The sequence below is a fragment of the Nomascus leucogenys genome, chromosome 15, assembly GCF_006542625.1.
Source record: "Nomascus leucogenys isolate Asia chromosome 15, Asia_NLE_v1, whole genome shotgun sequence".
Taxonomy (NCBI): domain Eukaryota; kingdom Metazoa; phylum Chordata; class Mammalia; order Primates; family Hylobatidae; genus Nomascus; species Nomascus leucogenys.
Window position 1 is genome coordinate 101,987,107 of NC_044395.1, and position 26,544 is coordinate 102,013,650.

General features: G+C 35.3%; 1 long non-coding RNA gene across 1 annotated transcript in view; it reads right to left on the bottom strand.

Moving 5' to 3' along the window:
- The window catches only part of LOC115830487, an 85,231-nt gene that overhangs the window by 52,884 nt on the left and 5,803 nt on the right, over nt 1-26,544 (bottom strand). Inside the window, exons 2-6 of the long non-coding RNA XR_004026039.1 lie at nt 16,406-16,521; nt 14,647-14,767; nt 13,511-13,630; nt 7,384-7,524; nt 6,733-7,040 (exon numbers count right to left, since the gene is read on the bottom strand). This is a non-coding gene — a long non-coding RNA (uncharacterized LOC115830487). The remainder of the gene's footprint in view (nt 1-6,732; nt 7,041-7,383; nt 7,525-13,510; nt 13,631-14,646; nt 14,768-16,405; nt 16,522-26,544) is intronic.

Consider the following 26,544-nt stretch of genomic DNA (forward strand, 5'->3'; position numbering starts at 1 on the left):
CCCATTGATACTGGACTAGATCTGTGTGACTAACTTAGACAAATGGGATGTGATTGGATGTGACTTAAGCATGACTAAGTGTAAGCTTTAGGAGCCAGTGAAGATTTAAGAGCCAGTCATCTTGCTCTGCCACACACACACCCAAAAATGTCATTTCCCAAATACAGGCTGCTGCTTCAGCCTGACTCTTGGAATAAAGACAACCCACGAAGCAGAGAAGAGCTGTAGCTGGTCTGCAGCCACCAACATGTGACAAGAGTGAGAAATAAATTGTGTTTTGGTATGCCTATAAGATTTTTAAATTGATACTGCTGCGTAAGTTAGCCAAACTTAGAATAAATCACATTTAAAATGCTTAATAGTTTTTAGATAATTTTTCTAAAATTCATTTTGTACCCGTTTCATTTGAAGTATTACCAGATTCTTGAATCATTACTTTTTCCCCTGTTGCTGTATGAGTTTTACTCTACTTCTCGCAGTATTGGTCCTCTGCCTCCCCCATGGCTTTATCTTTAGAACCAAGAAAAATTTAGCCTCTGAGCATTTTATCAATCTTATCTATATCTATTAATCATATCACTTGTCTTATATTTCTCCTATTACAGGGCTGTAGGGTTCTATTGGAGCAAGACACAAAACTTTAGGGTGGGAGGATGGGAGAGGGGTGAAGGATGAGAAAGTACATCATAAGTACACTGCACATTATTCAGGTGATGGTTACAAGAAAAGCCCAGATTTCACCACTGTGCAACACGTCCATGTCACAAACCTGTACTTGTAACCTTTACCTTTATATAAACAAAAAAACTTTAACAATTATATATATGTGTATATATATACACACATATATACACATATATACATATATATACATATATACACATATATATATACACATATATATACATATATATATACACATATATACATATATATACATATATACACATATATATATACACATATATATACATATATATATACACATATATATACATATATATACACATATATATACATATATATATAAACATATATATATATATATTTTTTCTTTTTAGATGGAGTCTGGCTCTGTTGCCCAGACTGAAGTGCAGTGGTGTGATCTTGACTCACTGCAACCTGCACCTCCTGAGTTCAAGCGATTCTCCTGCCTCAGCCTCCTGAGTAGCTGGGATTACAGGTGCATACCACCATGCCTGGCTAATTTTTGTATTTTTTAGTAGAGATGGAGTTTCACCGTGTTGGCCAGGCATGATGGCTCATACCTGTAATCCTAGCACTTAGGGAAGCCGAGGTGGGCAGATCACCTGGGGTCAGGAGTTCAAGACCAGCCTGGCCAAAAATTATAAATTCTTTGTGTTTAGATAACAATAGTGCTGGATGTATATTAAATTATCTTACTATATTTTTATTCTAAAAAACATAGTTCTTTCCAAAGTTTACTCTCAACAAGTAACTCTGGGACAAACTTCAAATTATTTAATGGATGTTTTCCCACACATCTGCTTTTCCATGTGGATAATTCAGTTCATTACTTTTTTAGCTAAGCTTCAAATTTCCTATTCATCTCAGAAAAAATTAATTATTCTACAATTAAATTTCATCCTAGTATTCTATTTTATCTTACTAAATCCTTTACTTTGTCTTACACAAAATAAAATAAACCTTAGACTTGAGGTTTCAAGAGGTTCATTAATACATCAGTTTAAAAAACTATTGTTATTGTTCTTTGGGGGTTCCCTTCCTTGTTGTGTTCTATTTCATCTTTTTACTTTATATGCTATTCCTTACCCTCCCCACAGCATTTATTATAATGTGTTTAATATGTGTCTTTTAAAAGTTAAAATCACTACTCAATGAAATAAAAGAGGATACAAACAAATGGAAGAACATTCCATGCTTATGGATAGGAAGAATCAATATCGTGAAAATGGCCATACAGCCCAAGGTAATTTATACATTCAATGCCATTCCCATCAAGCTACCAATGACTTTCTTCACAGAACTGGAAAAAACTACTTTAAAGTTCATATGGAACCAAAAAAGAGCCCACATTGCCAAGTCAACCCTATGCCAAAAGAACAAAGCTGTAGGCATCACGCTACCTGACTTCAAACTATGCTACAAGGCTACAGTAACCAAAACAGCATGGTACTGGTACCAAAACAAAGATATAGAACAATGGAACAGAACAGAGCCCTCAGAAATAATACCACACATCTACAACCATCTGATCTTTGACAAACCTGACAAAAACAAGAAATGAGGAAACAATTCCCTATTTAATAAATGGTGCTGGGAAAACTGGCTAGCCATATGTAGAAAGCTGAAACTGGATCCCTTCCTTATACCTTATACAAAAATTAATTCAAGATGGATTAAAGACTTACATGTTAGACCTAAAACCATAAAAACCCTAGAAGAAAACCTAGGCAATACCATTCAGGACATAGGCATGGGCAAGCACTTCATGTCTAAAACACCAAAAGCAATGGCAACAAAAGCCAAAATTGACAAGTGGGATCTAATTAAACTAAAGAGCTTCTGCACAGCAAAAGAAACTACCATCAGAGTGAACAGGCAACCTACAGAATGGGAGAAAATTTTTGCAATCTACTCATCTGACCAAGGGCTAATATCCAGAATCTACAAAGAACTCAAACAAATTTACAAGAAAAAAACAACCCCATCAACAAGTGGGCAAAGGATATGAACAGACACTTCTCAAAAGAAGACATTTATGCAGCTGACAGACACATGAAAAAATGCTCATCATCACTGGCCATCAGAGAAATGCAAATAAATCAAAACCACAATGAGATACCACCATCTCACACCAGTTAGAATGGTGATCATTAAAAAGTCAGGAAACAGCAGGTGCTGGAGAGGATGTGGAGAAATAGGAACACTTATACACTGTTGGTGGGACTGTAAACTAGTTCAAACATTGTGGAAGACAGTGTGGTGATTCCTCAAGGATCTAGAACTAGAAATACCATTTGACCCAGCCATCCCATTACTGGGTATAGACACAAAGGATTATAAATCATGGTGCTATAAAGACACATGCACACGTATGTTTATTGCTGTGCTATTCTCAATAGCAAAGACTTGGAACCAACCCAAATGTCCACCAATGATAGACTGGATTAAGAAAATGTGGTACATATACACCATGGAATCCTATGCAACCATAAAAACAGATGAGTTCATGTCCTTTGTAGGGACATGGATGAAGCTAGAAACCATCGTTCTCAGCAAACTATCGCAAGGACAAAAAACCAAACACTGCGTGTTCTCACTCATAGGTGGGAATTGAACAATGAGAACACATGGACAAAGGGTGGGGAACATCACATTCCGGGGCCTGTTGTGGGGTGGGGGGATGGGGGAGGGATAGCATTAGGAGATATACCTAATGTAACTGACGAGCTAATGGGTGTAGCACACCAACATGGCACGTGTATACATATGTAACAAACCTGCACGTTGTGCACATGTACCCTAGAACTTAAAGTATAATTAAAAAAATAAATTAAATAAAATTTAAAATCATTATTTTTTATTTACATATGTTTTTGATTTACATATAATGTGTAGGTATTTTATGTTTTAAAGATATATTCATGTTGGCTGATGCATCTGATTTACTGTTCATAACTATTATATAGTATTCCACGGCATGTATCCATCTCATTTTGCTAATCTATTTTCTTTATGAATATACATAAGTTGCCTACAGTGTCCTATTATCAAAAATAACAGCAAGAAGCACTAGCTATTTCATTCATTTTGAAATCTGTGTGAAAGGAGCGGATATATATTCAGCAATGAAAATTTCTGTCATTAGATGTACCAAGTTCTGCTCTATTAATCTACGGAATTTTTGTGTGAATGTATACTCTTCAATCTACCTATACTGTTTAGGTCAGACAGTGTTGATTACTATTTTAAATTCCCTTTATGATTTCTTGCTTAATCTAAAAGTTATTTAGTCATAGGTTTTTATCACTTCCAGATATACAATTGTTTTTAATTATTTCCCTCCCTCCAATTTACATTTTGTTTCTCTACTTAGGGAGAAATAGAAGTTTAATACTTCAACACTTCTCCATATCTTTTAATGTTTTTGTATGTTTTCTATGTCTTTATCTCCGTCTTATCCCTTTTATTATTATTTGCTTAAAAGTAGTGTTATGGGCTGAATGTTCTTCCCTCAAAATTCATAATGTTGAAGGCTCAGCTTTCAGCGTGTGTGTATTTGAAGATAGGGCATCTAAGGAAGAAATTAAGATTAAATAAGGTGATAAGGGTGGGACCCTGATCCACAGGATTAGTGTCCTTAAGAGAAAAGATCAGAGGGCTTGAACTCTTTCTTTATTTGTGCAGGTATAAAGACGCCATGTAAGCATAGGGAGCATAAGGCAAGACAACAGTGTCTACAACCCATGTCAAGAGGCCACATCAGACATTGACTCTGCTGGCACCTTGATCTTGGACTTCTATCCTCCCGAACTGTGAAAAAAATACATTTATCTTGTTTAATTAAGCCACCTAGTCTGTGATATTTTGTTATGTCAGCACAAACAGATTAATACAAGTAAATAATCGTTTATAATCAAGATCTTATTTTGACTGGAAATATTTATGTGAACAAATCGTATAAAATGAAGACTATTTTATAATCTAAGGTACATTAGTTTAGGGTGCAAACTTGGCAGCAAGAGCCAGGTGTACATGGTAGATATAAATGATTAACACAATGATTGTGTATCCTTATTTGTTTCAGCAAAAATGGCTATAAACCAAAATGCTTCCTCCCTGACTCTATCCATCCAAATGTCATCTGTAACAAAATATTTTATTTGTAATACCCTTTTTTTTCAAAGAGATTTTTTCTAAATACTCCACAACTTGGTATGTATAATAATTGTCTGATTGGTTTATGTATTATCTTGATTGCAATATTCATAAATCTTTAGATTCATGTCAAATATGTATTTACTTTTCTCAGTAACAGGGTCAATTCTTGATATAAAATAGGTATCTGATGTACAATAATATATAATTGACTACCATTAATCCATACCATAGGCATATCAATATATAAATCACAACTTCCCAGCATATAATAATTTAATTGGAAGTTACATACTTTCATTCTGAGGTGCATAAAGGCAATATTCAGTTTTCTATGTGATTATTTTTATAATAAATATTCTTAACTAGACTTAATGATCTGGGTCTAGGGCTTTTATTGCAATGATTTCAAAGCAAAATTTTTTGTTCTTGACTAAAAATGGAGATTAGATAGTGTGTTCATTATTATGGGCAAGTGTTATTACTTTTAAAGAAAATCTTAGCAGAAACACCAATCTTCTTGAGATTACATAAACCAAGCTGAAGAAATGATCCCAGAAAATTCTTAGGGCCAAATTATTAGGAAGGATTACATTTTTTTTTAACTTGAGATTGGCAAAAGAACATCAAAGGATCCATTACGCTGAGCTTGCATGCAAAAGCATACATGCAAGTACATGTATGTACTCTTTGCTGAAGAGGAGTTTCATGGCTCAGTAAGACTCTTCCAAATGGTTTCTCACTTGATTAAAAGTGAAGAACTATTTCAAGTTTTTCACGGAATTGTTTAGTATCACAGTTTGAGAAGCTAATAAAGAACACACTCTTGAAACTAAGTGTGAAAGAACATTTGATCAAAACGAGGCCCAAATATTAAGTTTATAATTCAAGCCGCACTCAAACTTGGTGTTGTTAGACCACCTCTGGTGAAGTGAAAGCTTAAACAAATAATCTTCTTTCAACTTCACTATAATCCATTAAAAAACTCCTCTAAAATCTCTATAAAAGCTAGCACCGTTATATACATAGAGGAATCCAGCTGGCATCTAACGATGGGCAACAGCTGTCATAAAAGGTTATCACAAATAGATAAACAAAGATAAATCAGTAATCACAACCAAAGAAGAAGAAATATATGCATATGGTAGAAATAAATCCTGTCTTGCTATTCTGTAATTGCTGATAGCTAACTTAATTATTCTGGAGAATTCAGGAAGAAAATTTTAAGTATAGGTCTGCTCATTTACAGGAATTACATTTACTCCATTTACAGGAATTAGAAAACATGTTTAAACATTTCAGAAGTGAGCAAATATTTTTATTTTTATTTGTTAAAATCCAAAATCTCCAATAGTTGAATCTCTGTCACTGAGATAGCTATAACTTGTTAGCCAATATTTCCATGCACCAAAGACTCCACAAAATAAGGAGAGTGTCTATACAAATACAGTGTTTCTCTCTAAAAATAAATTTTTCTAGATCTATTATTCTGATTAGTTCTTTGCATATGCTTCGAACAAATTTCTGCGTGAGCAGAGGTCTAAATGCAAAGATGAAGCCGCTCCATATATTAAAAAGTTCAGCCTATAATCAAATTTAGCTTTCAAACTCATAAAACTCAAGCTCCCCTTATGTGTATTGCATCAAAGGAAACTGAGCACGGATAAGTGGTTACTCTTTCATTTTTCTGGCCTTCATTGATTAATCATGGTGACTCTCTGTGGTGATTCAGGGGTTGTGTGAAATGCAATTCCAAAGAAGAGACATAAAGATCTGTCAGCTGGAAACACAGTGCATACTCAAGGCAAAAGAAAAAAAAAAGGAAGAAAGAAAAAGATTAAAAAAAAAAAAGCAAAGGATTAAATGTACCTCAACTTCAAATATCACTTGATATTTGCTCCTCAGGGAGGAGCAAAATTTCTTGACATAAAATTTCAAGTGTAGAATGGATACTCTCCTGAAGTTTTTAAACATCTCCAATCAAATACTAATTTTATAGTAGCTTCACTACAAATCCCCTTCCCAAGGGATGTAGGCAGCTTGTCAGAAATCTGAAGAATTGCACTAGTGACTCGATGAAAAACATGGCAATCTTGTATGTTTTCCTTACTTTTCCATTTAGCATATCACATATCCTGAGATGTTTGTTTTAAACATACTCACCCACACAGATGCACCTAACACAGAAAGATACAACAGCAAGTTACTCATCCAAATTTAGACAGCTAATCAACAGGTTTATTCAAGACAAACAGGAAAAGTGCAGTGTTATGAGTTGAACTGTGTTCCCCAATATTCATATGTTGGAGTTGTAACCCCTCATGCTGCAGAATCTAACCATATTTAGAGGTAAGATTTTTAAAGAAGTGATTAAGTTAAAAATAAGGCTGTTAGGGTGAGCTCTAATCCAATCTGACTGGTGTCCTTATAAGAAAAGGAAATCTGAACACTCAGAGAGACACCAGGGATAGGCACACACACAGGAAAAACCAGGTGAAGACATACTGAGAAGTCAGTTACCTGCAAACCAGGGAGAGAGGCTTCGGGGGAAACCAGACCTGCCAACACCTTGAGCTTGTAGCCTCCAGAGATGTGAGAAAATTGATCTCTGTTGTTTAAGCCACCCAGTCCGTGGCATTTTGTTATGGCAGCCTGAGGAAACTAATATAGGCAGAAATAAAAATTAATAAAAAACTGAGCTTTCGTGTCCAACATTCAAATTGTTCTCTAAAGTACTATGCTGTGCCTAGGTGATACGTAATTACCCATGAATGTGACACTATTGTGTTGTTCAGTAAAACTTAGTATATTGTTATAAATTTAGGGTGCTAATTAGTTTATCTGCTTATTCAATCACAGTAATTGTACATAAACTCTGCACATTTTTTTCTAAGCCATGTTACCTGCTCTGAAGGAGCTTACAGGGTAATTCTGTGAATAAAACATAACTATTTAATTATTATATTTATTTAAGCTGACGGTATATGAGCATTATAATATGGGTAAGGTAAAAGGGCTATGTGACACCAAGATAGTACACACACACCTCATTGATTTAATAAGCAATACTATGTTTAATTGGTTATACCATGACACATGATGAGCTAAACTCTTTATATTCATACTCAATAATCACAAAAATTCTGGGTGCTAGGCATTAATGTCCCCTATTCTCCAATAATGTAAACTGAAACTCAGAAATTAAGGAAATTGCACAAGTCCATATAACTAGTAAGTGGCAAACAGGTGAATTTAGGTTAATCTGTCAACAAAGCCTGTGTGTTTAAATGACATGCTATGTAAAGATCTGGTCTCCTAATGTTTTAAATAGCCATAGGATATAAACGTTTTATTTAAACCATTAATTAATTTACACAGCTTCGTAGCTAATAAGACAAGGAGCTATAATCTGAACTCAAGGCTTTCTGTCTCTTTTTCTAGTATGGCATAAAAAAGAAAATCTAGGCCAGGCACTAAAGATACTAGTCCTGTCTTCCACTGATACTCCAAGTGAGATCTGTAAAGGGTTTCTGATTTGAGACTTAATTTTCCACAATGGAATGAGAATCTTGCTTTAAATGTAAATGAACAACGCCTCTAAGAGGATCTATATATATATATATGATCTCTTTCTATATATAGGATCTATATATATATATCCTATGGCTATTTAATAATATATATATAATATTTTATATATATATAATATTTTTATATATATAATATTTTATATATATATAATATTTTATATATATATAATTTTTCCAGACACTTTTCAGTACTATAATGTGAAAAATGAAAGACATGTATTAACTTTCTTAGTTTGCCACTGTATGTCATATATGTTAATTCCTATATAACTTATTACCATTCAATGATGCTAAGAGCTGAAAAAGATGTTCAAGGAATTCTTGTTCAAATCTCTTAGCTTCAGTTGAAGAACCTGTTATTTAGGAAAGTTGTAGGACTCATTGAGTTTTATGAAGCCAGAGAGTATAGGACAGTACACTCCAAGTTTCACCAGTCCATGAAATGTTGCTGGTTTATGATGATATAAGTAGCTTGCCACAGTATATTTAAAAAATAATACTATTAATAGTTCACTGATTCCTTCATTGAGAAAGTTTTGCCACGCAAATTGTCACTAGGACTATAATGATCCTCTTAGAGGCGTTGTTCATTTACATTTAAAGCAAAGTTCTCATTCCATTGTGGAAAATTTAGTCTCAAATCAGAAGCCCTTTACAGATCTCACTTGGAGTATCAACGGAAGACAGGACTGGTATCTTTAGTGCCTGGCCTGGATTTTCTTTTTTATGCCATACTAGAAAAAGAGACAGAAAGCCTTGAGTTCAGATTATAGCTCCTTGTCTTATTAGCTATGTAAGCTGTGTAAATTAATTAATGGTTTAAATAAAAAATTTTCCACCTCTGCAGTGAAATAGATAATACCTCCTTTAATATACAAGCTATCAGGTAAATTAGAGATCACTGATATAAATGGGACACACAACAGGTACCCAGGTACCCAATAAACAGTAACTAATATTAATATGTAAAACCTACAGAGGAAAGTTTGTTTAAAGCACCCATATCTCTAAAATAACTTATAACGAAGAGAATTTACTAAGCAACACAAATTTTGTCTAGAAATCGTACTGGAATTTCCTAAAATACTTAGTCTTCTAAGAGCAGCACCAGCAGCAGGGCAATGTCAGAAACGATAGCTGTTAAAGCTACCAGAACAAAATGCATCCCACTTTTGTAACTCATAAAAGAAGCAACAGTAATGATGGGAATTCTATTCTCAGCCACCATGGAATAAGTTGGACTGGACTTACACTGTAAAAAATTTAAAACATAGAAATTACTATATATTTTTAAAAAGTTGTTTTCAGACAGTAGATGGCATGTAGTACAAAATTGTGTTTCCTGAGAGTAGGAAAGAAAACAAGATGAGCCTTAAATTTGACACAGATTTTTGCCCGGAAGCAATCTCTGGACAGTGATGCAGTGAGTGCCATCCTAACCAGAAAATGGCAGTCTCATTGAGTTGAGGAGACAGAATAAGAGTTCAGAGAAAATGAGGTAGCTGGAATTTGCAGAATAGATTTCTAGGAAACAGAGAGCCATAGGGAAAAACAGCCTCCCTAAGAGGCCCCTTAAGCCTTGGCTGTGAAACTCTATGAGGCTGGGCAAAAAACAACCAAGAACAATAAAACCTTAACAATTCCAGAAACTCACAGAGAGCTTGAAAGCATTTGAATTTCACCCTGGCAAAATGGCCAGTCATTATTGAATACTAACGGCATTCGGGAGAGACCCTAAAGAGGCATTCAAACCAGAGCGACTCCATCTTGAGTGAGGGCTAGGAAAATGAAGCTGGGACCAGCCCTGGGCTGCATTCCCAGAGTTAGATATTCCCAGCCTCTCGATGCTTATGTTTAAGGTAACAGATTGATAATGTTTACTAAACAGACCCAGACTTGGGAGTGTCCTGAGATACTGATAACTTGAGAACAAAGACATTCCTAATTTTGCCTTAAAGATAATATCGAGTCTTACAAAATATAGCAGTTAAGAAAATTAATCCTTTATCACAAACCCTTGTAGAGGAGTACATCTCTGCATGCTCTTTTTTTTTTTTTTATCCTATATATATTTACGAGCATTGTACCTAGGGTGGACGCATTCCTCCTCTCACTTTCAGGAACGTCCTACTCTGTCTATGGAGTAGCTGTTCTTTCACCACCTTACTTTCTTAATAAACTTGCTTTTGCTTTGCACTGTGGACTCGCCCTGAATTCTTTCTTGTGCAAGATCCAAGAACCCTCTCTTGGGGTCTGGATCAGGACCCCTTTCCTGTAACAGAAGTGTCATGCCTTAGTGCTGTAGTTAAACTATATCCAAAGAAAAGACTTCACTAGAATTTCTTTTCACTTAAAAACATGCTTGAAAATATTGAGCCAATATGCAAATGTTTTAACTACCTGATGGAAAAATGCCCAGCGTTCTTTAAAACAATACAATTAAATGGAACAGTATAATATATTATATTATATATAATAATAATATATATAATATATTACAAATAATATCTAACAGTATAATATATATTGCCATGTTCAGCAGTCAGTGAAAATAACCATTTCAAGAAGCAAGAAAATGTGACTCATATCCAGAAGAAAAAGTAGGAAACAAATACAGATCTAGAAAACTTAGAGGTGATGGAATAGGCAGATTTGCATATTAAAACAGCTAAACATTATGTTCAGTTATTCAGAAAACAACATAAAGGTGAGAGAAATAAAGGGAAATTCTAGAATAAAAATATGGCATCTTATTAATTGTAATGAGTAAAATTTAATACATGAATTAATAGAAATTTAATACATAAATTTAATAGATTCAATAAATTTTATTAATAAATTTATTAAATTTATTTATTAATAAAAATAATTTTAATTTAATAAATAAAAATATCACTGGATGAAATTGACCTCTAATTAGAGATTGTACAAGAAAACATTAGTGAACTTGAAAACATAAAAATAGAAACTGTAAAACTGAAACACAAAGAGAAAAAATAAAGACTGAAAACAACTTTTCAAATTCAAAAAATGCTGGGAAAGGATGTTAGTCTGGCTTGACCTATAAGCCTATTCCTGGAACACTCGCAGTGTCTATGGAGATGGGATACTTAATTAGCCTATGATGAGTTTCCTAATCTATTAATCAGGCTAAGCTAGGCTATGTTGAGGTAACAAATAACTCCAAACTTTTAGTGGTCTAAAATAATAATGATTCATTTCTTACTCATACCAGAGTAAGACATTGAGGCTGCAGCTCTTCTCTGTGTCATCTTTAATCTAAGATCCAAGTTTACTGAACAGACTCAATTTGGACTAATACCAGTATGATAGATAGAGAAAATAAGTATAGCACACCATACGTTGGCTCACTACGTGGGATACACATTACTTCTGCTCACATGGAATTGGCCAAATAAGCCCCACTGATACAGAGGAGGGGAAGGGAAGGGCTGCGAAAGGAAGGGCATGGTCCCTTTAAACGACACAGAAGTGGGGAAGGGCGTGCTCCCTGGCTAGGGCTCCCTCCTGTGCCTGCACCCACGGACCTAGGTGAGGACAGGCATTTTTATTTTCCTGCCCGAATGTTGCATTTCCCAAGACAATCCTGGCCTGCCACGCCCCTATCCTGTGCCTGTGAAAACCCGAGACCGTAACGGGCACACACACAAATGGCTGGACATCAACAGAAACACACTGGTGGAAGAAGACGCAAGCAGCTGGACGTTGCGGCGAGCACGCCAGCAGAAGAGCACATGACAGGCGCCAGCACGCTGGCAAGCCATTGACTGGTGGGACGACATGGAGTTTGGCTGAGGCAGTCAGAGAGAGATGAGTCAGCAGCCAAGCAGCCAGACTCCAGGGGAAAACCGTCTCCCTTCTGGCTCCCTCGTCTGCTGAGAGCTTCTTCCACTCAATAAAGCCTAGCAGTCATTCTCCAAGCGCATGCGTGATCTGATTCTTCCGGTACACCAAGGCAAGAACCCCGGCGTACAGAAAGCCCTCTGTCCTTGCAATGAGGCAGGGGTTGAGCTAACACAAGCCACCTACGGATGGCTAAATTAAAAGAGCACCTTGTAACACACACTCACTGGGGCTTCAGCTGTAAACATCCACCCCTAGACACTGCCACGGGGTCGGAGCCTCACAGCCTCCCCGTCTGTATGATCCCCTAGAGGGATGAGCAGCGGGGCGCTGAAGAAATGAGCCATACCTCGTCGCCACATCCCGTTTCACCATGACCGTGTTTGATATTATCGAGAAAGAGAAATGTAATCCTTCTACAGGGAAAAGTAGAAAATATTTTTAAACAGTAATACAGTCTACTAGTGTACCTCTTCAATCATTGATATTCACCCTTATTTTTCTCCCCCATTCAGAACATGTCTATCACTATTTTGGCTGACAGAGTAGCTTCGATATAGAACATTTCTTATCTCGTAGAAGAAGAATGAGTACCACACACTGATTCTCCAAAGCTCTTCCAGGAAATTTCACTTGCATTTTATTGGCCAGAGCAGGTTACATGAGCATGCTTAATAACAGGTGAATAGGGAAAATTAACCTTCATTCTGGGAGGGATATGAATATTTTTTATCAAAACTATAGTTTATCACATTTGGCCTCTCGTTTGAGAAGGGAGTAGACATGATGTGTGGCAGCCCCAACAAGACTGCAGTTTGGATAAATATTTGTCTTAGTGATAATATGTTTAAATGAATTCTGTGGTAAATTGAATTTGGAAACTGCTGAAGACAGGATCTTTTTCTTGGTAATTTACAATGTACATTAGCATATTAAACAGTGTGAGCAGAGCTGCAATAATAATTTTATTATTATTGGGCTTACATAATCTTATTATTACTGGGCTTATATAATCAATTTAACCCCAAATACCCCAAATTTTTGACTTTGAGACCTATTTTCATGCTGAGAAATAACGTGACAGTGATACTAGTTCCAGGAAGTTTTGTGCCAAAGTTGACTCATAACATTTACCAGAAATCTCTTTTAAAAAGTCTGCAAATCTTTAAATTTGGAGGTAAAATAACTCTCACCAAGTTTCTTCCCTTATTCTATTCCAAATCAAGGTTAGTCATGCATTTCCTTTGCCACAGTCTAATGCTCCTTCACATTTATCCAAAATTTCATTTTTCAGAAAACATTCTCTTCTTTTTCTATTTAAAAAAAAAACAATTTTATATTATTTTGTGAGAGTTACTACATTTGGCACTAGAAGAGAATAAAAAGTCACATTGTTTTTTTTTCTATCTTTTAAAAATTGTAATAAAATATCCAAAACATAAAATTTGCTATTTTGACACTTTTCAAGTATACAATTTAGATGCACTAATTACATTCACAATGTTGTGCAATCATCACCACTATCAATTTCCAAAAGCTTTTATCGCCCCAAACAAAAATTTAATCACTCACTAAGCAATAACTTCCAGTTTTTGTCTTCTCTTAGCCCCTGGTTTAATCTCCTTTCTGCCTCTATGAATTTGCTTATTCTACATATTTTATATAAATGGAATTATACAATATTTGTTCTTTTGTGTCTGGCCTATTTCACTTAGCATAATTTTTAAAGATTCATCCACGTTATAGCATGTATCAGAGCTTCATTGCTCTTTATAGCTGAATAGTATTCCCTTGTATGTATATATCACATTTTGTTTATCCATTAATTTTTTGATGGACTTTTAAGTTTTTTTCAGCCTTTCGCTATTGTAAATAATACCCCAATAAATATTAGCATACAAATATATGTTTGAGTCCCTGTTTTTGATTTTTTTATATGTATCTAGAAGCAGATGGCTGGGTCATATGGTAATTCTGTGTTTGGCTTTATGAGGAACTGTCAAACTGTTTCCCAGAGTGGTTCCATTATTTGCCACTCCCTCCAGCTATGTACAAGGGTTCTAATTTTTTCACATTCTTAGGCTACTTATTTTTCAATAGCTATAAGTCTTAACATGAATACTGGATCAAATACCATTCATTACAAATACTATGAATTTGGATCTTGTCATGCAAGATCCAAATTCACATCTTAGCAATGTTAGAATGGTACACCATTACTCACTTATGCATCTTAGTATGTTCTCATACTATTTTCATTAATGATGATGATACTCATAATAAACATCAAGGATCTACTCTAATCAGAAACAGTGAAAAAGTAGCTTACATTGTTGAGAGAGACTGACTGTGACAAAATAATTCCTTAATAAGTTTTTCTGGATCGCATCTCATGAATGCATCAAGTAACTGATCATGTTTTGTTTTGTTTTGTTTTTCAAATAGATTTCCTGCCGAAGAAAGAGATATTCACCCATTGTAAATCATTAAATGAATTATCTAGTATGAATGAGCGCCCTGAGAACTGGACAAGACAAGGTGACTGTTTTTTAGTGCTTGTTTTCCCAGCATATCCAAGGACTACAAATATAAGAAGAAGGAAAAGAAGTGAGGTCATATCTATTGAGTTCCTGGTATAAGAAGTTTTTCACGTAATGTTCACAATGGCACAATAAGCCAGGAAGACGATGTAAAGATGCATCTAGATTATGGGTTCAGATTACTTGGGTTTAACTCCTAATTCTAATCCTGAAGAGCTACATCACTTTTAGCAACTTTCTTGCATTCATTCATACACTCTTTCATTCAACAAATATTTATGGAGCATTACATGATGTGTGTCTGTATTGACCTAAACAGACACAATCTGTCTTTTGGAAATTATACATTACTTGGAAATATAAACATTAAAAAGCCATAAACAAAAATAAGCCTAGGAAGAGGTTAGTTAATAATCTGTTTTATCACCTAAAACGGAAATAATAATAACTACCCCAAAGGTCTGTTGTGACAACTGGAATGATATAATCCATATAAAGTACTTAGCAGAGTGCTTGGCTTTTAGGCAGTGTTATAAAGGGATGAAGAAACTAATGTCCACCTAGGTTAAGTATCCAACCAAGAGTCACTCAGCTAGGAAGTGGCAGAGCTAGAATTGAAATACAATTTGCCTGCCCATATATAGTTTTTCATCCAAAGAGTCTCCATGCTGACAGATACAAAGAGAGAGAGAGAGAGAGAGACAGAGAGACCAACACAGATGCATTTCCTGGAAAGTAGTTTTGGTCTATCACTACCAAAGGCACGTTTCCCATAAATCCTATAACTATCATGAAAAAGGAGTTGAGATGAGTGAGTCACTTCCATATTTAGGGTCATGATGGACATAGTTCCCAAAGAAAGTGTTCAAGATAGGGAATCTGTAAAGTCCCATTTCTTTCTTTCCTTACCTGGAACAATAATGTCATATGATCTTGGGGCTAAGGTTTTAAGAAAAAGTTATCTATCCGTAAAATTCAAACACCTTCCTAGGCCAGTGGAAATTATGGCCAGAATGAGAATCTGGGGTGCTCACACACTCTTCTGTTACCAACAAGACCTACAGAGCTTTTTTTCCCCCCAAGTTCTAAGGAATTGGTTAGTTAGAAGCCACACCCACTGCTAAAGTTGGCGATGGGTGTGGATATATGCTTGATCCCCTAACTTCCTTGTATTTCTATATAAATTCCGTGATAGCATGTCCCAGTTTGCCTGACGGTTCACATGTATGCTGATTGCATTACCATATTATTAATATCCTCTCCTTTTCTTATAACAACCATTCCTCTTTGTAAAATAAATTACATGTCCGCCCTATCTATGCGCGTTTAGAGGCATAGGGTGGCTAACAGCTGCTAGTAGTAGAACTTCTGAATGAAGGAAACGTTGGGTTGCTTAATCGCAGCCTGGAAGACATTCAAAAATTCATTCTTATAGGGTTCCTTTTTCCTTCGACATGATGCGATTCAATTTGAGATTTACATCTGTTGGCTAACAATGAAACTGCTAATAGTACTTGCTCATTATTTTCTGTGTTCAGCTTTACATACCTGCATCGCAAGTGAATAAGTGGGTGTCTAAACAAACACAGGATAACCGGACTGTCTCTGTGGTGATGTTTCAGGTTATTAGTGAAAGTTTCACATATAAGGTTTTTATCCCTCTCCTTAAACAGAAACAAAAACAATTAAGCTTGTTCAATAGAAGCAATACTGATCTAAGAGAGAGGTGAGGATTACAGTGCTTTCAGACTTAATGTGCCTTTAGTTGCTTTGTTTTCTAACTGAAAATTGGTAAGCAGATTAAAAAGATATAAAAAATAAACACAATCTCGTGGCGGGTGTTCCTTGGCCATAAGAAAATGTTTTAAAGGAGGTTCAACTCACATTATCCTCTTCTCTGGCATACAGTGAAAAAGCAAACCGCCCCCGACCGCCTCCAAAAAAAAAAAAAATCAACCCAAAATCTCTTAAAATATCCCTCTGGCTTTGCATCAAGGGATGGACCATTATCTTGAGTAAAAATATACGTTAAGTATTTTCCAAAATCTGATTGTTTTCTTACCCAAAACAGTCTCGGAAATTGGAATTTTGTCACGCCTGTAATCCCAGCACTTTGGGAGGCCGAGGTGGGCAGATCACTTGAGATCAGGAGTTCAAGACCAGCCTGGCCAACATGGTGAAACCCCATCTCTACTAAAAATACAAAAATTAGCTGGGTGAGATGGCAGGTGCCTGTAATCCCAGCTACTTGGGAAGCTGAGGCAGGTGAATCACCTGAACCCAGAGGAGTGGAGGTTTCAGTGAGCCGAGATCGTGCCACTGCACTCCAACCTGGGTGACAAGAGCAATACTTCATCTCAAATTAAAAAAAAAAGAAAAAAAGAAAAGAAAAAGAAAAGAAAAGAAAGAAATTGGAACTTTGAGCTGTGAGCAAAAATTAAAGCCTAAACTTCTTAATTTGGCGTTTAGAGTTGATCACCTGGCTCCCATCTGCATTGTCCTCCCCCTAACTTTTTATTTGCTACAAACAAATCAAACTACCTGAATACCAGAAAACCTACTCCTTCCTGTCTTCACAGATTTGTTCACACTGTTCCTTCCCCCTAAGGTGGTTTTTCCTTCCCTTGCAACAACTCCGAAATCCATTTCAAAGTCTACTTCAACTGTCAAAAATTTCTAATAAATACAATTTCTTTCTCCCTTGAATATCTATAGAATAGTACCTCTTATGATATAGGCATTTATGCATTCCTCTGATTTTCTGTAAAACATTGTAGGTTCCTAGGAGGCACGTTTTACATACTCTTTTGTACCTTATTAAATACCATCATGGTGTTCATCGTAAATTTGTTATCCAATGCCAGTTTGTTAAAAAATAAATCAATATAGGAAGGAAGCAAAAGAAATGAGGGAAAGGAGAATGGGAGAAAAATAAATTGTAAGCACAATCTTTCCAGGATATTAGAGTGTCTCTCATTGTTGTATATTGTGAGGCCCAAAGTATATGACACACATCACCCCAAATGATAATAAAGACATACACTCTTGAGTTTTATGTTAACTATGTAAAGCACTTGGAAGACTGGCACACAGTAAGCACTTTTTATGATTGTTATTTTTACATAATTTGCCAACCTCTCGACTCAAGCCTACAGAAGATATAGTGGCTTAGTGTAATGGAATGGGGACACAATTTGATTCAAAGCATTCAAACTGTAGCTCACTCATGTACAAAGTGTCCACTGGTTAAGGGTGTTAAATCTCCCTGATCCAAAATTTTTCTTAAGTATAAAATAAGGATTACAATAGAACTAATGTCGTAAGGTTGTGCTAAGCATTAAATGAAATAGTGTCTGGAACTTAGTGGTCATTTAATGAATGGCAGCCACAGTAGTAGTCAGAGACTCAATTTCTTAATTTATTGTTTGTAATTTGTTTCATAAGCAGTACTCTAGAGTTATTAAGCTGTTAATTGTAATCTTTTTAATGTTTTGTAATTTTAGTATATACTGCTCATACATTAGCTAGATGCACTCACCTCCTTTTATACATTTCTGGGAAATTATCATGCACCTCTTTTGTTTTTTTCTCTAACTGTCTACACCTGTGTGTGTCTTACACGGACTTACAATGACTGCTCTTAAATTACTGAGGCAGCTTTCTGATTTGCTCTTGCATGCAGTGAGTTGGCAGTGCCTGTACCCTTGTCTCAAGTAAGGATAAAGTTTAGAGTACAATTATAACACGGATGTTCATATGAGATTCAGCTATCTCTGAGATTTTGCCTGAAATTGCCCCTTTAAAATTGCAATTGGCTTTTTCCTTTCCTCTGCCCAGATTTTCCTCAGAGCATTTCCATAATGAATCTTTTGCACTTGAATCCTTGTCTTAGGGGTGGCTTCTGGGGAAACCAATCTAAGAAAATGACATATTACAAAGGAAAGCAGAATTGAAAACTTTGGCATGAAACATCAATCTTTATTGAGTTGAAGACTCTTTTTTCTGTAGCAGTATAACCATCCCTCCCATCCCCCAAATTGATTTATTTTTACCTTACCAGACTTCTATAGTACTTACTGTCTGTGCCGTATTTGGCATTTAACTTGACCTACTAGTTTTCTAGTACTGTGTAACAAATTACCACAAATTTAGAGGCTTAAAGTAATATACACTTATTATTTCCCAATTTGTACGGGTTAAGAGTCTAGGCATAGCTGTCCTGGATCCTCTACTCATGGTCTCACTGGGCTGAAGTCAAAGTGTCAGTCAAGACTATAATTTCATTGGAAGCTCAGGGTCCACTTCCAAGCTGTGTGGTTGTTGTTAGAATTTAGTTTCTTGCTGTTATCAGAATAAGGCACACAATCTCTTGTTGACTATTGGCGAGAGACTGCCCTCAGCAACTAGAAGCAATCCTTGGTTCTTTGCCATGGGACCCCGTCCATATTTAGTTCACAATAGAGCTGTTTTCTTCTTCAGTGCAAGCAGCAGTAGTCTCCCACTTTGAATCCATCTGATTTCTTTTAAGGATTCATCTAATTTGATAAGGCCAACACAAGATAATCTCTATTTTATTAACTCAAAGTCAACTGATTAGGGACATTAATTAAATCTGATATTTCCATTCTGCTAAATAACGTTACGTGATCACAGACATAATGACCCATTATATTTATAAATTTCATTCACACTCCAGGGAAGAGGACTATATTGGGGATATTTAAGCAGAGGGGCAGAATTTTGGAGACCATCTTAGAATTTTGCTTACTAAATTTGTCTTCTATGCTTACTTGCTGTATATAGAGCCCTTTGCTAGGGGGGTGATGCTCCATAATCTAAAATTAATGAGTATTTTAGGAAGTGATTTTGATAGTGATGGTGTCATAATTTTTTTTCTAAAAGGGAGATAATAGGACTGTATCATATGGTTTTCACAGTCCAGGTGTCAAATCAGAAAACATTCTCTCTACCAAAAAATTAAAACAAATACAAAGGTAAATGTAGGTATAATTTATGTAGCAATAATTTGATTTCTATGATTCTTTTTTTTCCTGATGCAGAAAATGGGTATAAGATTCCCCCTCTCATTGGGTTGCTAAAAGGATTAAAGAAAATTATTAGAGAAATACCTGACAGATAATAGGTGCCTAACAATTGGAAGGTACTTTATCTTACTCCCTGCACAGAATGCCTCAACTAAATTTTGTAGAAAGAAAAGTTGTTTTTAAGAACATGTGGAATATGTTCTTTTGAAAAGCAACAGATGCTTTGGGAAGTAATTAACTAGCGTACATAGAAGAGGACATTTATCAGTCACGGAAAGCATTTTACATAAAAAGGCAGTTTAAAAGAGGTAAAGAGAATGAGAAAAAAAATGGCAATTGTAAGCTGATTTCTTCCCCCAGAAGAGAGTTTAGGGAGGGAATTGTTGTATGGGAAGTTATCAATTAAGTTCCATATTTTGCAAGTGGTAAGACACTAAAAGTCCAGAGGTCTGGAAACTTGATGAAATTTATGGGACCTATCCCATAAATTACCCACAAATTACATGTTTCCTAGAATATGTCTTATCTTGGTGTCTGGGGACTTCAGGGCTTCAGCACAGGTGCATAGTAAGACTTTAAAAAATATTACTCAATGAAGTATTTAGAATGCTTGTCAATATTTTACTTCTATATGCAAACAGTCAAAAAAGTATATAATTGTGATAGAGTTGTTTTTGTCTTGATTTTTAAGTAACGTTTATTGACAGCTTTCTGTGGACCAGGTATTGTGCCAAGCATTTTGTATCTATGACCTAATTCAATCCATGGTGAATGTGTACCACAATTATTTCTCTTTTACAAACAAGGAAACTGAGACTCAAAGAAATTAACTTGCCCATAAAAGCTAGCACAAAAAATAGACAGGCACAAATCAGGTCTGGAATCCTGTTTTGTATAAGTCCTAAGCTGTGCCCTTAAGCTCTCTTTCACACGTAATTAAAATAATATGCCCTTAGCATTCTTTTGTATGAATCTTGGTTGTCAATTAGGAATCACCCTGCTAAGATCTCTTCAGGAGACCTTTTCCACAGGGTTTCCTGCTTTGAATTCACTGATGTTATTTCTATTTTGTGTCCCTTGTGGGCTGGTTAGCAAATGAAAGTCAAGAGCAAACTGAAAGAAATTCTAGCAGGAAGGAACCTCCAGTGAATGCTTCATTTACAAGGATGGAGGCTTGCTTATTGGTTTCACCCATGCTCTCTAAAGCATTCACACTTGCTAGTGTGTTAACAGCAAAGCCCATCACAAATGACTATTTCCACTTTCAAATCATCTCTTATTATCTCCGCTCAGTGACTGTGGGCAGGTTTAATCTATTCCTCTCCATTCAAACCATTTTATTTTAACTACCAAATAACATTTCCCATTTTCCATATTCAGGGAAAGGCTGACTTATTTAAATAGAGTTTTGCATGACTTACTTAAAGCTGACAGTTTGCATGTGTGGAATTTAAACTCTCTAGAAATCTGGCGAATTCACTTAGATTTTATTAGTTTGTAATTTTTTGAAAAACGCAATAACACCCTAGCTTGAAAAGATATTGGTGATACAATAAAAGCACTCTTAATATCAAAACGAATCTCCTGAGTCAGGGTCAGTACTGAATCTAAATGGTAATTCTCCTGAATCCAGGGGTAGAATTGTGGAGTCTATACTCCTTTCTTGTTCCAAATCACTTTTACATAACTTTGAACTAATTTTCCCTCGGGACTTCAGGAATCTTCTACAACATAGGGACCATATTTATATGAAAGCTAACAGATGTGACTGGAAAGAGTTTACCAGGGTATACATATGTGAGTATTGTCACAGAAAATAGTTTAATGTGCTATTAAAATTGTAAACTAAACTATATTTTTATGAAGAAATTTCTTGACAACACTTTACTCTGCCCTATTTGGGTAGATGAAACACAAAAGTTTTACACAGTTACTAAGAGAAAACAAATAGAAAGTTAATCAGAAATAGTTGCCCTTGTAGAATGGCCACACTATCTCACACATGAAAGGCATACACTGGTTATCAAATGTAAATGGGGATCCAAGTCATAAAATCAGAGAAATTCTAAGTTTTACTTTTTCTATTTGGTGACAACTGGAAAGGTTACCTAATGAAGATAATGCTTTAAGTTTACTTACCTGTAATGTGGAGATAATAACAAGTATTTCACAGACTTATAAAGATTAAATAAGATAGAAACATAGCCTCTCAAAATATAACTGTACTATGTTCTTCCATTTCCTTCCTATGTATGCTCCAATTTCATTAACAACTTGCTCACAACAAAATCTCGAATCTAAAACTGGAATAAGGGCTTGAATGTACTTAGTAGTTTCAAAATATTAACTATGAATTGAACCATGAGCAAAATCAATTTAAATTGTAACTTGTCTTTGTGTTCGTAATTAATTGAACTAGGTCAGAACCAAAGCATCAAAATACTATCCTAATAGAACTTTAATCAAATTATATTTGTTCAGTTTAGTTTCATTACCAACTCACTGTTCCATCTTGTAGATGGAACATTCTTTAATATCTAAGATACATCTTATTTCACTTCTTGTACACTCTTTAATATCTAAAATATATCTTATTTCACTCCTTGTCACCCGGCCTGAACAAATAGCTCATGTGATTAATCTGTGTTGAAAATAAATAAAGCCATTTAACCCCTGCCACAGTTTTTTTCATCTCTATATGGTAGTAACAAAGAATATTCTACCTTTCTACCTAGATATTTGAAATCCTAAGTCAGATAATCGACATACAATTGCACTAATAAAATATTATATGTTCTAAAATTATTGTTTAACATAGAGATATCAAATATATTATGCTACGTTTTTAATGTTAGTAAAATTTAAACACTGCTGCCATTGAAATCCACCAATTTATGATTATTACCCCAAATATAATCATGCCTTTCCTAATTATGTTCTAAAAGAATGGTTGTAAAACATCAATAAGGAGTGTGTGTACTCTGGATATAAAACAAAGTTGTATAATCAAGACCCCAAAGTGTCTCTCATCAGTCTTCACAATGCAAATTATGAAGTAGAATAAAGCAAAAAAGTAGGTTAGATTGACAAAATGTCTTCAACTCTCTTCACTGTCAAAGTATCCTCTTATTCTTGGTTTTACTAAACTTAGGTCTTTCTACATACTTGAGACCAGATCATCATTTTGTTTTACAGTGAGACTGTCCTTGTACCCTTCTAAGAGATATTGATGATTTGGTAATACCTACCCAATGCCTGCTCCAGTAATATGTGAATATTGTAAGAGGGTAGTATACTGAGGTAGTGAAGAGTTCGGTCTCAAGAGCTAAACTGCCTGGATTCCCCAATGCCCTGGTTTGAATCTCTGAACAGATCATTTGACCTCTCCTTAACTACTTTTCCTCATTTAAAAAATAGAAATAATTATAACAATCTAATTTGTAGGATTTTAGTAGGGCTAAATTAGATAATAAAGTATACTTAAAACTACTTCTTAAATAACTATCCAAAGTTACTGAAACTGAGAATTAGCGTTGTTTGTTAGATTATCTCATAGAAAGATAAATGTAAGAGTGATTTTTCACAATGCCTGCAGCTCATTCACCTGAGAAACAACCAGGTGATTATTCTAGCTGAAGTGAAGGTGTTTTTGGTCATATTTATTGACTTTCTCATATAGACATTGGGAACCAATAGTGACCTAAACATGACTTTCATTTGATCAGATACAAAGGTAATTGTCTTAAATTTTTACAGAAAATTAACAAGTACTATCTTCCTTCTACATATAAGATGACACTTCTCATTCCCCTTGTGATTTGGTGGGGTCATGTGACTATAACTAGTCAATGGAGTCTGAGAGTTACTGTCACATGTCACTTTCATGTTGAGGCAGTGAAAACGTTTCTGCAACATTCGAACAGTCTCTTCCTCTTCTGAAGTTGAGTGTGAAGGCAAAAATGGAGAGCCGTGATCTAGCAGCCTGGATGTATTGCATCTGTGCATCTGTGCTAGCGAGTTGTCAGCAGAATTTGTGTGAGTGAGAAATAAACTTTGTGTTACGTCACAAGAATTTTAGGATTATTTGTTGCCTCAGCATAAACTTAGTCCATCTTACAAATACACATGTTTTGTTAAAAAAGTCATTTTAGTATTTACAGATATTATGTTTTCTTATAAATCTGCTCCTAGTAAGTGGCCCATACTGCTGACCTACTTGTTTTAAGACTAGTAGAAAATAGTCACAATTGATAAACACAACTATTTTCCCATTGAGAATGAAAAAACTAAACATGATGATCGCATGAAGAGTCAGTTTCCACATTTGACATTGAGTATTATAAGTGTAATTTTTCATGCTCACTACAAATACAGTCACTATCACAAAAAACTACAAGGTATAAATATAGTAGAAAAATAAAAATATTTACCACTATGATTATGCCCACCCTCTATCAAAAACTCTGAAGGGTCTGAGATTTTATCTTATTTGCAAACTAAAAACTTAATTGCCACAGTTTTATGGCAGATGGCAGAATACACAAGACTCCTGGGTCAGAGAGAAAGAGTTTTGTTACTTATCACAGTAGTATCTAGAGTATCAGCATTTGTGTTGGTTCTCAGACCCACAAATTCCATGGAATGTTACCAACAAAAAGACTACCTGGTACGTACAAATGTGATATGTTTATAGGAAAAGAACCCAAGCTTAGAGAACTCAAATCCTTGATGACAGACAGTGAAACTGCCACATCATTGCCTAGCATGGAATGTCATCTTTACTATCCTGTACATTAAACAAAACTACACTTTTCTCTGGAGGGAGACATTATTGCTATCTTCCAAGGCTATTTGCTGTACAAACATCCTTGAAAAGATAAGACAGAACAAAATGAGGCAGTGTCTTTGCTTGTAAGACATACAGAAAAGTGAGGAACTTGTGAAAAATTGTCAAAATATATACTCCTTATTCCTACATTGTCTTTGCTTCTAACAAATTTTTCTGTGAGTATGATGCTTCCTTGACCACTCTAATGAATCTGAGCAATATAGGGTGAAAATAAATCATTTCGTTTTGTCTCCTGTAGTGTTGAAAGGCTTATATTGACAGGGATTGACACAGCAGAATGAAGTCAAGCTACAGTGCTGACCTCAACAATGCTTCCTAGGGTCCTGAAATCAACAAGTTGAATGAGTTGAAATTATTAGGGTATAACTTAGAAATCCATGTAGACTTCTTCTTAAGAGTCTACGTTGACATTTTCATTTGGCCTATAGCATTAATCCAGGTACAGAAGGACCTCTTAGTTATTGCACGAACCTGGTTTGCAGGAAAAAAGTCTAGGGTAATTTGATCATCCCTAACAATCCTGGAAAGTGAACCTGACCTGCATGTATTTCAGGGCCAAGGTGTTGTCACTGGTTGCTTCATCAAGAGTCAGAAACAAATTTTGACCAGTTTTTCTAATTGAATGACCTCTGTTAGGACACTAAATGATATCCATTGGAATAACTATTTGAAGAGCACACAAAAATAATACATTAGTTTTCCCTCCGAGAAGTAATCTGAGTAACCAACGGTAACCTTACTTTAGAGCAATCTCTGTAGTCACCTGAGGGCTACATGGCCTATTGGTGCTATTTTCTTAAATACTGGAAGGTCTCTATGGCTACTTCTAAAGTGCGTCACCATGTTTTTAGGAGGAATGCAAGCTAATATCCAAATTCCACTCACAAATTGCAGCCTCAAGGGTACACATGATACTCCTGGAAAAAAAAAGTGATTTCTTTTTTACCCTACATGCGGAACCTGCATGAATCGGAGGATACCGATCGACAGTACCTTCATCGTAGACTCAGATGACTGGTGGCCGTCGGGTACCTAGTTCAGTTTGAATAATTGAATCTGATCTTTCTTTCTGAAGGGATTGCTTGAGGCAAGTCAGTTTAACCTGTTCTGTTTGTTTATACCAACAGAACAAACAGTTTGAGTGACACGCACCTGCCTCACAGAAAGACGGAGTGTCAAATACATGAATGAGGATGGAGAACACATCCGGATCTTTTGATAGATATTTTGCATAAGGGAGGTCAAGAATGGGGACTATCTCTTATTTTCAATGAACTTTTTCATAAGGTTAAAGGAAACATGTTCAAATCATGGTCAGCCTAAACAATTCTATGCATTATTCTACTATGTCTTATAATTTTTTATAAATAGTGTCAATTTTTGTCTTGTTTTATGTGATTATTAAAGACATTCCTCCCTTAATTTGTAGTCTTATAAGTTAAAAGTTCATATTGAATCATTTGAGAATAGATACTACACTCAAAGTTGGTAAACCATAGACTATTTGATAAGACTACCTAACAGCCTGTAGGGTATTTCACTGCTGCTAATACTGCTGATAATGATGACAAATAATGACTAAAATTTATTTAACATTTTTCTATACTGACACTTTGTGAGATATTTTTGTAGTTTCAAGAATTCTTACTGTATACACTTTGCCCCATTCCATATTTACTTCCAGAGAATAGGTTAAAATTAAAAACAAAGAGATGTATTGAGACTAGTTTTGACATGATGAGAGATTTTTTTTTTTTTTTTTGAGTTGGAGTCTCACTCTGTCCCCCAGGCTG